Below are 13694 nucleotides of genomic sequence, written 5' to 3' on the forward strand. Positions count from 1 at the left end.
CACCGTGTGTGTGTCTGTGTGTGGTCCTGCTTTGCTGTAGCCTACAGGGTTACAGGCTGACTTGACCTGCTCAGAATCATCTTTGATTGTTTCTTGTATTTCATTGGTTATTATTTGGTTTCCTGCATTGGTCCATTTCCTGTCCATCCCCTGGAAGGAGACCTGCTGGAGCTTGATATGCTACTGTCTTCTCCTTTGTAGGAACCTCTAATATATCAAAAATCTGTATTTTGTATCTACAAATGTATATAAGAAGAAGAATAGATAGAAAGAGGGAGCGAGGGGGGGAGTGAGGAAGAGAGGGAGAGAGGAAGAGAGATAATGAGAGAGGGGGAGGGAGAGAAAGAATGAGAGAGAGGGGAGGGAGAGAGAAAAAGAGGGAGATGGAGAAAGAGAGGGGAGAGAGAAATATACAGTATAAGTATATATACAGAGAGAGAGAGAGATAAAGAGATACAGTATAAGAATAACAAAGAATTTGTAGTTTGGGGATTTATTTGCAAACATATTATAAATGACAAAAGGAAACAATTTAGAACAAAACCATAACTTGTATAGACTTGGTTAACGGGGACATGTGAAAGCATTCAAAATTCCAACACGGGGAAAGAGAGAGAGAAACACTCATGAATGTCCTAACATTCATTTCAGAACGAGAGTCGTATACTGAACGGCCCACGACAAACCACTCAGATGCAACAACAGAGTATACCGTATGTATATTTCTCTCCCACCCACCCACCCCCTCATAATGTACAGTCTCCTCCCCACCGTATGTATATATTCTCTCCCCACCGTATGTATATTTCTCTCCCACCCACCCACCCCCTCCTAATGTACAGTCCCCTCCCCATCATATGTATATACTCTGTCAGGATCTATGGGTAACAGTACTGTATATTTGCATATCGTATACGTCACAAATGTAACAGTACTAAATACCTGTATGTCATGTATGTCCCTATGCCATAAATGTCATGTATGTTGTGTATGTCATAAATGTCACTATGAATTGAAAATGGGGGACCCTGATGTAAACAAGACAAACGTCTTTCTCTGGTCTGCATCCCCTTTACAATTGTGTGTATTGAGCCGTACTGTATTGTACCCATTCTGCAATCTGTTAAATAAAGTTTTCATTCATTCATTCATTCATATCAAACACCCAGAGGTCACACCAGGACACCGAAGGTCAACAAGCACACAGCATGCCATCATTATCTCAGCGTAAATAGACACAAGAACACAGCAGTGTTAATCAGTGTTAAAGCTGGTAATCCCCCAGCTCAACAGGAATGTACCCCATCCTCAGCACATCATTATTCCCAGATGAAATGCGTCCACAAGTATCTTTCTCATCTCTTCAAAACGATAGGTTATGACTATAACCAAGTTCTGTCAATAGTGGTGACGCTCGGCATCACTCTAGCACTGTCCTCGCACACGTGTACGCGCACTGAATAAAGACCACAATGTACCTTTATATCCCAATATTTGTCTGACCACACCCCTATCAGCTCACCTACATAAGCAGGTGTGTGGTCACCTGCTCTCCTCCTTACCAAGCTTTCACCACAAGGTGAGATCAAGGGCTGCAGCGGCGTCGGATGCCGAGCGTCACCACTATTGACAGAACTTGGTTATAGTCATAACCTATCGTTCTGTTTCATAGTGGATCCGCTCGGCATCACTCTAGCACAAAGGGAGGCAGAGCGGAGCCACCGGCCGACAAATACACCCCGTTGAAAGCCCCCCACAACCATCAGAACAGGGAGGGCCGAGCCCCCCCGACCCCCCCTAATGGAGGGAACCCCCCCTATTAGAGGTTTCCCGGGAGGGCGACGGACCCGACCGTGCGAAGAGGCACCCAAGCAACTCAACGCACAGGGTGAGCAGACCGTGGCCTGACCCCACGACTACACACACGCACAACCCGCATGCCACCCGGGAACGAACGGAGGGAACAACCTCGTTACTGCCCCCAGAAACACGGGGTCAAGGGCAAACCCAACCCGTGGCAAGGCCGTAGCAGCGGAGCGCGAAGGAAGGCCCAGACCCACCAAAAGGACTGGACCCCCTGGAACGGGGGCCCGGAGAAGTCCATGATGCCAGCATCAAGACCCCACCAGGTGGGCACTTAGTGACCCCGCCCCCCACATCGCCAGCATATTCGGACAAAGGCCCCTCAGCCGAGCGGGCCCTGTCCCCCCAATAGTCCACCGCCTGGCACACTGACCCAGAACAGGCAGTCAGCATGGCCGTAAGCACACAAAAAAGGTTAACCAACGGAAGCAGGCAGCGCACCGGGGAAAAACCAGGCAACAGGCTGTTAACCCGAGCCTGGAGACTGCGGACGAGACAGGCGCCAGAGGGGACAGCTGAACACAGCCGCCCCGGCGGAAGGGGCGTATGCTGGCGTTGTTGCATGACCAAGCCTCCATTTAAAACGACATGCCCGGAGTTGCCTTTGAACTTGCCGTTGGGGGCTTGGTCGTTGGCGCCTGGGGCCGCTGTCCAATAGGAGAGCGAATATTACTCTGGTCTGTAGGCAGGTAAAGGGATATTCCGTGTATATATATAAATAATATACAAAGTATATCAAACGATACATATATATATTCAGTTTCATCTGGCCCTTCACAACAGCCGCCTCCTAATTAGTCCGCACCTAATTAGTTAAAAGGAAGACAGATTAATAGTCCTGTCAACTACTCAATGTCTGTTGTGGGGAGTAGGGCAATCTACAAAGTCAGTGGGTCATGATCGTCATCAAGGGAGTCAGGGAGCCTTAGCAATTCTATCAGCCTCGCCACGGGTCGGGTGTGGCGGTGAGGCAGGTCGGCCCTCCTGGGTATACAGGGCTGTGCTCGCCACTGGCGACAGTCTGGTCGAGTCCGCTGGAAGCGACGTACTGCTTCTCTTCCGTTCAGTATCCAATAGCGACGTCGGATCTCAGTGAAGACTCTCTCTGCCCCAGCGTGGTGCACATCTTCGTCGTATTTCTTTATGATGAGCTCGGTGACTTTGTGTCGGCTGTTGAGGACTATAGGAAACTTGACGTCATCCGTTAAGTCCGGGGCCCGTCTCAGACGACCACCCACCCTGATGAGGCCATGGGTGTCGCGCTCGGGGGCCAAGTGGAGCAGTCTGCTGTCTGACGGGACTGGCTTTGTTCCCTGCAGGCAGTCTAGCTCGTCGGGGAACGAGTCTCTTTGGGCTCACTGTAGCAGAAGGAGTTCTGCCTCTTCGTAGTTAGCTGCATTAATGTCGGTAGTGGGGGGAACCTCAGGGTGGTGCCACAGGAATGTCTTTAACTGCGCACTCTCAAAGGTGGGGCAGTCGTCTATGTTAGGGTCAGTGGGGACTGGTGTGTGCGTCAACCCACAGAACATAGATTTCTTGATCTCTGCCTCCTCTTGACTAGCCTCCCGAGGGGTGGGGTTAGGCCACTCTTCTTCCGGGAGCTTGAGGAACTCACTGTAGATATTGTGACGTGTGAGGTCATCTAGGGACATCCCCCGTGTGATGACATCTGCTGGGTTCTGTTTCGTGTCCACGTACCTCCAGCACGCTGATCCTGTCAAGTCTTGGATCTCTGTGATTCTGACTCCCACGAAGACCTTGTATCTACACGAATCGGATTGGATCCATGTGAGTACGGTCATGGAGTCTGACCACAAGATTGTTCTTTGCACCGGGATGGTGAGTTCACGTTGGATTAACGTGGCGAGTTGCGTGCCTACCAGAGCTGCGCAGAGCTCTAGACGCGTGATCGATTGTTGCTTGCGGGGGGCTATCCTTGAGCGAGCTAGGATGAAGGCTGTGTGTATTTCTCCTCCCTCCTCTCGGGCCCGCAAGTAAGCCACCGAGCCGTAGGCCACTTCTGAGGCGTCGCTGAAGACGTGCAGGTCCATCTGGCACGTCTCCAGCCGCACTGTGGGTGGGAAGTAGCTTCGGCGTATGTTCACATTTTGGAGCGAGTTGAGTTCTCTCTCCCACTCTCTCCAGGTGGAAGCGAGGTGGTCGGGTATGGGGTCGTCCCAGCCCTGTTCCTTGTCCCACAGCTCTCGTACAATCATTTTCGCCCGGGTGGTGTAAGGTAGGATACACCCCAGCGGGTCGTATTGCCTTGCGACTGTTCTGTATACGCTCCGTCTGGTGGTCGGTAGAGGGGTCGACGTTCCCTGCTCCGTGGTCAGGGGTGTGTATCTGTAATGGAGCGAGTCTGTTTTGAAGCGCCAGACTAGGCCTAATGTCATTTCTTGTGCTTCACCTGGGATGGTCGCCATCCAGGTCTCGCTGCTTGCTGCCTTTGTCTCTGGGGAGAGGCTGCGAAGTACTTGAGGGTCACTGCTGGCCCACTGCCGGAGATCAAAGCCGCCTTTGATCAGTGAGGCGCGGAGCTTGAGTAGGAGGGCTTCGGCTTCTTCTGGCGTCGAGACGCTTTGTAGACAGTTGTCCACGTAGAAACTCCTCTCTACACTTTGTCTGACCTCCTCGTCAGCTTCAGGGTCTTCTGTCACATGTTTTTGCAGTGCGAACGTAGCACAGCATGGGCTGCATGTGGTTCCGAAGGGGAGGACCTCCCATTGGTAGATGGATGGTTGCTCATCCGCGATCCTCTCTCTCCATAGGAACCGCAGCAAGGGCTTGTCCTCTTCCACTAGTCGCACCTGCAGGAACATCCCTTTGATGTCGCTGCTGATGGCCACCTTGTCTTGGCGGAAACGTAGTAGCATGCCGAGTAGAGAGGGGCCGAGTGTTGGGCCGGGCAAGAGTTCTTTATTCAGATTCTGTAGTCCGATCTTGTAGCTGCAGTTGAATACAATGCGATCCTTGCCGTTGTGGTGGACCTTGTGGTGGGGCACGTACCATGATTCGATCGTCTGGTCGGCCTCTTGAATGTCAATTTTCTTTATGTGTCCCGCTGTGATCAGCTTGTCGATCTCAGCGCGGTACACAGTGGCTTGAGTGGGGTCTTTGGCTAGACGCCGCTCGGTGTTCAGTAGATATCGCTCTGTCGCTTCTTTTGAGGCGTGGAGGGTGGGCATACCCTCTCGCCTCAAGAGTGGAGTTGCGTATCTCATCACTCCCTTGACCTCGACTCTCTTTGTCCTCTGCTCGAGGAGGGTTATGGCATAAGTGTCTTCCTTTGAGCGAACGAGTTTCTTTTCATTCTTAAAGGGCATCGCGTCTAATGTCCATAGCCTCTCGACGTGCTGTAAGAGGGTGGTGTCTTCATCATTTATCCTTGAGTGGAGGCAGCGAGTGGCTGTTGGTCGGTTGGAAGACCCGGAGAGGGGGCCTTGTAGTGTCCAACCTAGGCGGGTCTCGACCGCTGCTGGACAGCCTCTGGGCCCGATGTGGACCCGGTCCGTTGGGACGATGAGGTGTGCGTGGTCGGATCCTATGAGCAGGGTCGGGATGGCGCCGTTGATGAGCGGTATAGGTAGTTGACGTAGGTGCACGTATTTTTCCATCAGCTTTGGGATGGGGTAGGTGTACTGTGACAGGCCTATGTCTTGGCTGGTGAAGGCGTTAGTAATTCTATACTGCTTCTCGGGCTGCCCGACCGCTGCTATCGTGAAGGAGACATTTTCACCTTTTATGGTCTTCAGGTCTCTTCTAATGGTACGGATTGTCATTGTTTCTTCGCTCCCCCGCAGACCCAGCCGGGCTGAGGCGGATGCGAGGAGGAGAGTCCTTTCTGACGCAACGTTAGCACGCAAGCTAACGTTTCCTAGCCTAGTGATCACAACAGGCTAGCGCCACAGCTAACAGCTGACTGGCTAACAGTAGGCCACCACTAGCACGTAAGCTAAGCAGCTATCACCTGAACTTGTACACAATGATATAACAATCACTCAGACAGGCCGCCGTTCTGAAACCCTCCTCACTGTTTAAGAGAGAAGAGAAACGAAATGTTAACACAGTTTTACAACGGTGATTTTACCAACACCCGGCGGGGCCAGCACAATTCCCATGGGCTGTAGCTGACTTGAACACAGATCTTCCACTAACGAACATCCATGCCCATATTTCCTCGTGAGGGAATACTCTCATTTGTATATGAAAGACGGGGCCTCACGTGACAGAGAAACATCCACTCGTCCAGAAAACACAGGGATCACCAGTGTTACTGGTCGTGGCCCACTAGTTAACTATAATGGGCTTCAGACCAAGGTCCTCTGCTGTTGCCTAAGAGGCTTGAACAAAGGACCCTTAATCTGAGTGTCCATGACCTTGTCCTCGTAGCTTAATATCACTCGGACCACCTTCAAGAGCACTCGGGAGCTCCCACTCTTCGCAGGGTCTATGTACATGACGTTCACTCTCGAGCTGCTTGGGGGTACGGGTTTCTTCTTGTTGCTGTCGTGTAGGACCTCCAAGTGGGCGCCGTCGCACTTGCTGCATTTCTTCTTTAAACGGCACTCAGCTGCCATATGGCTGCGCGCGCAGCGGAAGCAGCGGCGGTTGGCTTTGATCCACTGACTCACCTCGTCAGCGGTCATCTTCTTGAAAGTGTCACATTGAGACAGCCAATGTTCCTTTTCACAGTACTGGCATACAATCTTCCACTTCCCCTTCGTCGGGGGGGTGCTGTGGTTCTTGTGCTGCGGCACTGACTCGGCCTGGTGCATAACGGTCACTGACCGGCGGTTATCGTTAGATCTCCGAGGTCCATCTCTTAGGCTAGATCCGCTCCACACGAACGTGTCCAGTCGTAGGCTGCTGACTTCCCTTGCGAGGAAGGCGGCCAGGTCTAGGAGGGATGGCTCGGGACCGTCGGGATCACGGTGGTCTCTCTGCCGCCGAAAGCGCTCTTGGCGGGCTGGAGGGAGCTTCTCCAGTATTCGCTCCACAAGTTTGCATATAGTTCATATCTCCCTTTCTCCTTTTGGGACCCCAGCATCCCTACTAGGGATTGTACGTTGATAGAGAGGTCATCCAATGCTCTATTGTCTTTGGCTGGGGGGAGGCGGTCGATATCTCTTATTTCTTGTATCACGTAGTCCCATATGCGTCCATAACGCTGGTCGAGGGCCACTAGAGCCGCGGAGTATGGGGTACTTGAGTTGGAATATGCCAGCGCTATGTTATGCGCTCTGGGCACCTTGAGATGCTTGAGGAGGATGGCATATTTGTACGACTCGTCGGGGACGTCGGACATCATAGTCTCCAAGCACATGCGTAATTCCGTGTACTGTGCTCTGTCCTCGCGCGTAAAGTCTGGGAACGTCGGTGTGCCAAGGTACGATGCCATGGATGGCTGGCACATTGGTGAGCGTAGGGGAAGAGGCCTCCTGGGCGAGTCTCCCCGTACGTGTTGTCGTGGGTTGGTACTTGGTGGGTACCAGAGGCCGGGTACCCAGGTGCTGTTCCTCGGTGCTGACTGTACGTCAAACTCACCCGTGAGTTGAGTCGGGGGTTTGTAGTGCAGTGACTCGGGGCTGAAGTCGGGGCTGTACTGGGCCTCCTGGTCCAGAGTATGTTGCTGCTGGTGGGCTTGACGTTCCTCCTCTTCCTCTTCCTCTTCTAGGTCCTGGAGTCTTCTAGTCAGTCTCTCGACGACGTAGGCCGGTTCTTCCCGGTGGCTGGGTCTCGTATGGACCGGTCGGGGAGGGGGGTCGGAGACGTAGACAGGATCCTCCTGTTGGCCGGGTCCCGGGTCGCTTTGTCGGGTAGGGGAAGGTGCCCTAGACCCTTGTCGTGATGATCTCCGGGAGCTCCGTGCGGAGAGAGGGGGTGTCGCCCTGGCAATCAATTGTTCTATCATCTGCGCCTGCAGCCGGTCGCGCTCTGCTTCGCGCTGGGCATTGGCGGCTTCGCGCTGTGCATTGGCGCGGTCTCTTTCAATGTTCTCTTCCGTCTGAAGGCGTCTCTCCTCCAGTCTTATGCGGTCGTCTTCACTCCTTTGTTGCGCCTGGAAGCGCTCTCGTTCGGTTGCAGAGTGTTCGCGTTCACTAAGGGCTTGCGCTTGGAGTTGCGCGTGAAGGCGCTCTCGTTCCGCCGCAGAGTGTTTGCGCTCGCTTAATTGTTGCGCCTGGAGGCGCTCTCGTTGTTCGCGCTCGCTCGTCTGTTGAGCCTGAAGGCGCTCTCGTTCCATGGCAGAGTGTTCGCGCTCACTTAATTGTTGCGCCCGGAGGCGCTCTCGTTCCACGGCAGAGTGTTCGCGCTCACTAAGGGCTTGCGCTTGGAGTTGCGCGTGGAGGCGCTCTCTTTCCGTGGCGGAGTGTTCGCGCTCACTAAGCGTCTTTGCTTGAAGTCGATCGCGTTCGGTGGAGGCTGTCAGGGTGGCGATCAAGGCTTGCGCCAGTATCTGGTCCGCCTCGCTGGGGGATGACACTGACGGAGGTGATCGGCTTCTGACAGAGCTCGTTGGAGATCTGTTCTCCTGGCGCGCCCCGAGGTCCATCTCCTGGGCGCGCTTCTCTTCTCTTGGTTATGTGTCGGGTTCTGTCCCTGGAGCGCTTTCTTTATCCTGGAGCGCTCCGGGGACTATCCCGGTGACGCTGTCTGGAGGTATAGTCATGTCATGTCCCACCTGGTCCGCCCCGTGAGCTGAGTCAGTTTCGTTAGAACCCACTGGGGTCTCTACTGGCAGGGTCGCCAAGTCGATAGGATTTGACATGCTTTGACTATCCGCTTTATCCGTATTTAACGTCTGTTTAGATAAGCTAGGTGGTAGAACGACAGCGAATTCCTCCAGATAGGGAGGTGGCTGACGTTTGCGCTGCGGGCGTTCTAGCTTGGGAGAGCCGCTTGGGGAGTGTTCACCGCTGGCCATGGTTAATATTAATATTATATTAAATATTACACTGATACCCTCCGGCTCGAAGGACCAATTGTAACTGAGGGGTTACAAAACCCTGACTGTATTAAAGATTGTGATATATTAAACCACTACTAGTTATGTACTTTAATTACTGGCCAAACAGTACATCAAATATTGATGGTGAACACCCACACAAGAACACGGCATTGACACAGAAATTCTATTGGAGGGTTATTTATTATTATTAGGCAACGTTAGGTTACAGATTGAGAATTAGGGTCGCGTTTATATGGCGAAGAATATACGTAAAGTCAGTCAAGAGCATAAGTCAATGAGAATAGTAGGAATACTATGATGGGTCTAAGCTGACGCCACCTGTTGTATAGCAATTATATAGGGCAACACCGGTACCAACTGGAGACACTGGGTTCCCTCCGGGGTGTAAAGCCGGGAGGGGTAGAGGAATGTTCGGGTACCCAGTCTGAGTCAACGAGGAATAAAGAGGCTCCAAGTACAGGAGCCGGTGCTTGTACTCCCTTGATCAGCAGACAAAAGCAATAGTTGTAATCCAATATGCTCGACAGCATTGACGACAACCAGCCAGCCCCTTCCACGAGGCGGGCCCGAATGGTAATCCTCACGAGGTTAAATCCCAAACGACAGTGGAATCAACGGTGCTCTTCTCCGGTGGTCACGGTCCCAAAGCAATATAATCCAACCAGAAATGGTTCTGCAATCGCCGGTGCCAATTCTCCTGTGTACATGTCCAACGGTTCTCGCCTAGGACTCCTCGGGTGTGGGCACGTATTTAGGCCGCACAGCCTGGATAAGTGCACTAGCTAAAGACACGACGAACCGATGGGTAATGCTACATACGGAAGAACTGTGGCCGCACGATATACAATAAATGATCGACTATTACTTCACATTAGATTAAGTCGAACTCAACGTTACTGCGTTAAACTCTGACACTTTAACATTCTATTCGCACGCGGTTCTCAATGCTCTATTTAGATGCAAGGTTGCTCACTTCACTGCACGTTGACTCGTGGTGAAGGTATTACTAGTAATGAACGAATTGCTGCTGTTTACACCTGCGCCGTATTTATACCTAAGTGAATATCTAGTCCCAACCTCAGTTCTTGTCTCGTATTACTACGCAGACTCTGGGCATGTACTGACATGCCCGGAGTTGCCTTTGAACTTGCCATTGGGGGCTTGGTCGTTGGCGCCTGGGGCCGCTGTCCAATAGGAGAGCGAATATTACTCTGGTCTGTACGCAGGTAAAGGGATATTCCGTGTATATATATAAATAATATACAAAGTATATCAAACGATACATATATATATTCAGTTTAATCTGGCCCTTCACAACAGTCCCCCTTGTTGACGCAGTCCTTGCCGTCCTGGCTCAGGGCAGGTTCGACGAACATCCTCTGTCAAAGATGACGTCGTAGTCAAGAGGGTTTAAAACATGTTATAATCAAAGCACGTTCAACAGTGTAGCATTAAGCTAACGGCCGCCCTCGGCCGATAGCAGCAAGCTAACGTTTCCTAGCCTAGCCTAGGTAGGCCACAACTAGCACGCAAGCTAACGTTTCCTAGCCTAGTGATCACAACAGGCTAGCGCCACAGCTAACAGCTGACTGGCTAACAGTAGGCCACCACTAGCACGTAAGCTAAGCAGCTATCACCTGAACTTGTACACAATGATATAACAATCACTCAGACAGGCCGCCGTTCTGAAACCCTCCTCACTGTTTAAGAGAGAAGAGAAACGAAATGTTAACACAGTTTTACAACGGTGATTTTACCAACACCCGGCGGGGCCAGCACAATTCCCATGGGCTGTAGCTGACTTGAACACAGATCTTCCACTAACGAACATCCATGCCCATATTTCCTCGTGAGGGAATACTCTCATTTGTATATGAAAGACGGGGCCTCACGTGACAGAGAAACATCCACTCGTCCAGAAAACACAGGGATCACCAGTGTTACTGGTCGTGGCCCACTAGTTAACTATAATGGGCTTCAGACCAAGGTCCTCTGCTGTTGCCTAAGAGGCTTGAACAAAGGACCCTTAATCTGGGGCCGGTGTTCGTAAACATTGTCAGCTAGCCCCCATAGCACTAACAGACAAGTGGAGCTTGCAAGCAAAACATCACTCACCAACCTGGAACCCACCGCTCCTCACAACAGCGGCGCGTCCTACAGTTCAGCTGCCGCTGAAAGGTTTTACCGCAACCAGCCACAGCAAGGAACTGCAGTTGGGAGGCATGCAGCGGCGTGCTCCCAATACGAAAACCGGTGGAGGATTTTTAGAATGATCATCATCTTCCAGACACTCCAGTACGAAGACAATATCGCCGTATTTTCTCGAATATAGTGAGAGAGAAAATAAAGATATGATGTTAACGTATCTCTTGTTTTCCAACTCTTCTCCTACTATCACATTCACGTCAAGTGGGGATCTACCGAGGCACTTCCTTGTGGTGAAAGCGAGAAAGGAGGAGAGCAGGTGACCACACACCTGCTTATGTAGGTGAGCTGATAGGGGTGTGGTCAGACAAATATTGGGATATAAAGGTACATTGTGGTCTTTATTCAGTGCGCGTGCACGTGTGCGAGGACAGTGCTAGAGTGATGCCGAGCGGATCCACTATGAAACAGAACTTCTTTCCCTGACGGATATTAGAACTTGTGGACCATTTCCACTCTGTTGTGTATGACTGTTGCCAGTTTCCCTGCAGTCTTACTGGAACCAGTTGTTGCAACGTGGCCGTTGGTGGCAGGTGCCACTGGGTGAGGAGTGAGGACTGTGTAGATCCAGGGTCCCAGGACAGCCCCCACCATGGGGCCACAATGAGGAGCCAGAACCAGTAGTTGTAACATCTGGAGGGTCAAACAGAGTGCTGGATCGTGCCAGTAGTTATACTGTTATGTCGTGTCATTACAGCTCGTCTCTTTCGCGAGACTCAGGAGACGATAATGTATTTCCATGGGGATGTATTTTAATGAGGTTATATATGTAATACTCCGGTGAAATATGTGGTGGAAACGTCAGAGTAAAAAGGACTCAAACGACCGGAGAATGTGTTTCAGGATATTTATTACAACGAGTGCATGCGGTCTCTTCTTCCTACCCCAACCAGAGTCTAAGTGTGAACAAGAGCCCAGAATACAGTTTGCTCATCAGTTTTATACAGTATACCAAAGCATAGACCCAAACCAGCCCTCCCCTTTCCCCCAGAGATCAAGGCAAAGCAGGAAACCCCCTACTACTGTCATTGATTTTCAGTTAATGGTTTTGACTAATGGTCCGCCATTTCTTCACACAAGACCCATTGAGATAGAGGAGAATCAGAGAGTTAGAGGAGGTCTTGTGCGGGGTGCATGCAGCTGTGCAGGGGTCAAGTCCAATTCCGTTACAGTAGAACTGGGGATGTTTTGAGTTCATTAAGAGGACAACTAGACATGGCTAAGCTCATTTCCAGGCCAACACGACACAGTATATCATCGTTTAAAGGGAAACGTATACATTAAGTAAACGGTAAGTTAATAAAGAAGACCTACAAAAATATGTAAGTTAATAAAGCAGACATACAGATCATAACCATTAGGGTTATGATCTCCCGAACATTGAAAGTATGTTATGGCCACTTTCCAGAACATTCAGTATATTTCCTATACAAAATATTTCCCACTAATGTCAATAGAGTGATCAATGGTTATCAATTGTTTTGTGTTAACCCCCCCTTATCCCTCAACACCCTCCTTTATCCCTCAACACCCTCCATTATCCCTCAATACCCTCCTTTATCCCTCAACACCCTCAACTCCCTCAACACCCTCCCTCATCTCTCAACACCCACTCCAACTACACTGCACTTTGTATAAAAAAACACCACTAAAAGACACCTTGACGTGAAAAATATCTTCTTTGTTGTACTTTATGTTTTTGGATATATTCTACACCAATACATGCCAAATAACTGACTATATATCCTTTTGTACTCTAAGCGAACATAGACTATAGACTACTACTATGACATGACTCGCCTTTTTACCACTCCCAATGCTAAATCCCACCCAAACATCCTAAATCTGACATTCCATGAAGCCATTGGAGCAAAACCTGCTCCAAAACCTGGCCTCACGTGAACACTTCTGTGCCCCAGCCTGCAGTCAGGGTGAAGAGGCGGGCCCCAGGTCCCTGGCAGGATTGGCCCCCACAGTTGGAGGACATGGATATGGAAATGCAATTAACACGGCAGCGACCAATGGGGGCACCAGGTCATGCGGGGTGGGGCTGTTCAGCTGGTCCACCAGGGGCAAGTAGCATAGAGTTAGCATCCCTGTGCCCACCACCTGGAGGTAACATCCCTGTGCCCACCACCTGGAGGTAACACCCCTGTGCCCACCACCTGGAGGTAGACAAATTGGGACAAATGTTGATACATTTGGTCAGATTTGTACAGTAGTCCCTTGATCAAAATGTTGCATGTGTGCAATTACTTTGTGGTGTTTGTTACATGTTAATTTCATATGTTGCGAGGTGGTGTTCTGCTGATCCATTTATGTGAGATTGGGTTGTGTCATTTGTATTGTCAGCTTGTTTAGTCTAGTTTGACTTTGTTTTGTATACATATAACTCTCACTATACACTATAACCTGCTCATCAGGAGCACTAAGGGGTTAAGTGTGTTGCTCAAGAACGCGGTGCGTGGAAGGAGCCGGAATCGAACTGTGAACCTTCTGATTACCAGATGATCTACCTCCCAAGCCACTTTCTTATATATATATATATATATTTGAATTACTAAAACTTTTATGTGATGTATTTTAGGAGACAGGATTAATCATAACATTTTAGACATTGACTTACCATTGTAGGATAATATTTGTCATTACATTA

The sequence above is a fragment of the Notolepis coatsorum genome (assembly GCF_963971535.1).
Source record: "Notolepis coatsorum genome assembly, chromosome: 4".
In the NCBI taxonomy this organism is placed as follows: Eukaryota; Metazoa; Chordata; class Actinopteri; order Aulopiformes; family Paralepididae; genus Notolepis; species Notolepis coatsorum.